Genomic DNA, 3,730 nt, shown 5'->3' with positions numbered 1-3,730 from the left:
ACAGAATTATTTTGTAATTAAGACATTTACTTATTTTACACAGATTTTAAATAGGCTAAAATCCCATTTTGCTAAACAGGTACAAAAGTATTCTTGATTTACAGTAACATCACATTTTATCTGACAGAATTCACATGTTCCTTGGACATAATTTTATGTCCCTCAATGAAAGTGTAAGAAAAATTGTGGATTGTGAAATGTTCATACATGTGGAAAATGCTTAGCAATCAGAGAAATTCTACACCTAAAGAAAGAGAACTAATATATTCATATTTTATTCTGGAATATATATTCAGGAAGTTTTATACTAATACGTAAGTTTTGAGAGCCTGGAAAAGGTATAATGAGAAATTGTAAGAAACTAAAAGCAAAAACAAAAACAAAAATTCCAAACTTATGAAAAAAATCTATGAATTGCATTACAGCAATTAATGTTCAAAATTATATCAAATCTAGTTCCAAATGCACATCAAGAAAATAAGCCATAATTTTCAATGTTAGGCTTTACTGTCTCTCTTCTGACTTTCAAAGGATGTTCAAGGATCCCCAGGCTTTAATAGTTCTAGAAAAATGAGGAAGGATCAGGGCTGTTGCTCTCAATACTTTTCTTCTTCTTTTCATACACCTACATGGTTGAACACAGCATGTTTTACCCTCTACTGGATGCAAATTCTCACCATAATTCGGCCATTTATATCCTCTCCACCAGCATCACGGTGGGCCATGGGAACTTTCACTGTGGTGTGAAGTCTCTGGATTTAGATGTCAGTTGTGCAATGTCTCTGGAGCACTACGTCTAAGAACAGTTCCAGTTCCTACCATTGAAACTCACAACTGCATTCTCATTCTTGCTCTCAAAGAGACTACCCAGGCTGTAAGATCCTCCCCTTTTATTTCTCAGAGTTTGCATCTTTATTTCTTCCCCTATTTGGTTAACTTACTTTAAGAGCCTAAATTTTGGGAAATAATGCTCTGATAACTCCCTTCTAGAGGTAAACAAAACATCTATCTTCAGAATGCATAATCCTATCTCCCCAATTTAGGGAGATACATTTTGAATAGAACAGAACTCAGTCGTGGAATCATCTGGAAAGGTGTTGATGAAAGTTAGGAAGGCACTTGGGTTAATGGCCACATTATCTCAGGTATAGTCATTTATCCTTTTAAGGAGTATGGGAATTCCTACCCTTGCTTGTTTTCCGGTGAGGAAATCAAAGCCCACACAAATGATGAGGCAGGGCCAGTATCTCACCTCAGTTATAACTTCTCATTTATAATATGTATTAGTACATGTTCTTAATAATGTGCTATCTGATGGTTGCCTGTGTTGGAAGAGGCAGGGTGAATGTAAATAGGCTATTTTGTGCTTCTGATGTTTTAAACTTGGAAAAGAGGTGTCAGGCTATATTATTAAAATACTATTTTTAATAATTATAATATCGTGGATTTATCTACATTAATTTTACCAGCAAATGGAAACTTAATGATTTGAAGTAGTAATTTGAGACCTAAGGAAGAAAATGTGAGATTAAATTAGCCTTAATGTCAAATGGTAATTAATTGTTGTACAGGAGTGGAAGAATTTGAACTACAGTATCTACAGGGTGAACCTACTAAGAGCCAATTAAGCTGAGTTATGAATACTGGCCTTCGGATGAATTCTTTTGTCTGTTATTATTAAAACTATAACCACATTAGAATATAAACTGGCTGTCATCATCAGAAGATCAGTTAGTCACCGTTTTAGCACAGATTTAAGTAAACCACATCTGTTTAATTAGTGAAGGTTCAGAAACTCAAAAAAAAAAAAAACTAGCTCAATTTGTTATAAGCATTTAAAAATTAAATACAACCAAAACAATTCAACGTCTCTTTCTTCTATTCTATTTTATGTAAACTTCCTAGAATTTGGGGAATTTTCAAAAATTGAGAGAAACTTTTCAGAAATCATGTCTTTTTTGAGTACAAGTATTTGCATTTGATTAACTATATATACGTACACAGATACAAGTACACAAAGGTACTTCCAAAAGTTTGTGGAAAGATTCATATTATCTATTTTTCCATGAACGTTTTGAAGTACTCATATATGTAAACTACTTATATGTGTGTATTAAATAATTACACAATTTTTTCTGGGCACTCACTTAATTAACTTTTAATTTTAGAATATTTTTAGACTTACAAGAATACTGCAAAGATAGTACAGAGTTCCCATATACCTGACACCCAGTTTCCCCTGTTAACATATTACATTAGTTTTGAACATTTCTTAGAATCCAAGAACCAATTTTAATACATTATTATCAACTAAAGTTCATCTTACATTAATATTTCATTAAGTTTTTGTCTAGTACCCTTTTTCTGTTCAAGGATTCCAGCCATGATATCACATTGTGTGTGTGTGTACGTAGGTGAATATGTATAAGTGTGTGTACACACATGTGTATGTGTGTATTTGGGTTATGGCTTAACCCTCACAACAACCCTACAGGATTTAGGCCCAATTTACAGTTGAGAGAATTATGACTTTCAGGCACATTAAGAAGACATGAACATTTAGTTTAGGTCTTCCTGATTTTAGCATCAATTATTTTTCTNTTTTTTTAGCTCCCACCAATGAGTGAGAACATGTGGAATTTCTTTTTCTCTGCCTGACTCGTTTCACTCAATATTATTCTCTCAAGGTCCATCCATGTTGTTGCAAATGGCAGTATTTCATTCGTTTTTATAGCTGAGTAGTATTCCATTGTGTAGATATACCACATTTTCCGTATCCACTCATCCGATGATGGACATTTGGGTTGATTCCAGCTCTTGGCTATTGTGAAGAGTGCTGCAATGAACATTGGGAAACAGGTATACCAAAAGCATGAGCATCAATTATTTTTCTATTATTACTGGGTTATTTTTATTTATATAATTTTACCAAAACTGGCTAAGAGTTAATAAAATGAAGAAACATTTGACCACATATAACATTTCAAAAAAATATATGCAAAAAAAGAGTAGCAAGTTGCCACATTATTCTAACATTTTATTTGTATAATATACTGAATATAATATACATACACATACATTAAACATTAAATAATATTTAAACGTTTATATTTAAATATTTAAAACATATAATATAAATAATGTATAATAGTTGTTATTGCATATATACATTTATTAGATATATATACACACACGTATACATATTTGAGTTACTACCCAATTTTGTGGGTGGCCAGGGGTGATGGTTCCGTGAAGTAATGAATTCTCCATTTCTCTAGAAGTCCGCACTGGTAGAGGTGACAGGACCTCTATATGGTGGAATACAGATGTCATGGGAACTAAACACCAAGAGCCATGGATTTGGGCTCTGAAACTAAACATCCCCCTGTACATTCTTGGCCCAGAGTTAATGGGACTGCCCCTCTCATAAGTAGTGAGCAGCTGAGTGGTGACTCTAACACCAATGATTAGGATATTTCCTTGCCTTCTCCTTGATTTTGGGGGCCTCTTAAGTCTCTGACATAATTCTAGAAGGATTAAGAAACCACCATATTACTGAGAAAAAAAATCTCTTGCCAGCTCTATGAGTACGTTATAAGCCAGATTAAGCCTATTCAAGCAATAGGAATGTGAAGGTTTTTGTTATATGCATCATTATGTTGTGTAGAGATGTTTTATTTTGATAGAATTATAAGATTGAAAGGGATTTAAGGGGACATTTAGTTTACTG

Source organism: Galeopterus variegatus, unplaced genomic scaffold, assembly GCF_000696425.1.
Source record: "Galeopterus variegatus unplaced genomic scaffold, G_variegatus-3.0.2 Scaffold5894, whole genome shotgun sequence".
NCBI lineage: Eukaryota > Metazoa > Chordata > Mammalia > Dermoptera > Cynocephalidae > Galeopterus > Galeopterus variegatus.
Note: the sequence above shows the minus strand (reverse complement) of the source record.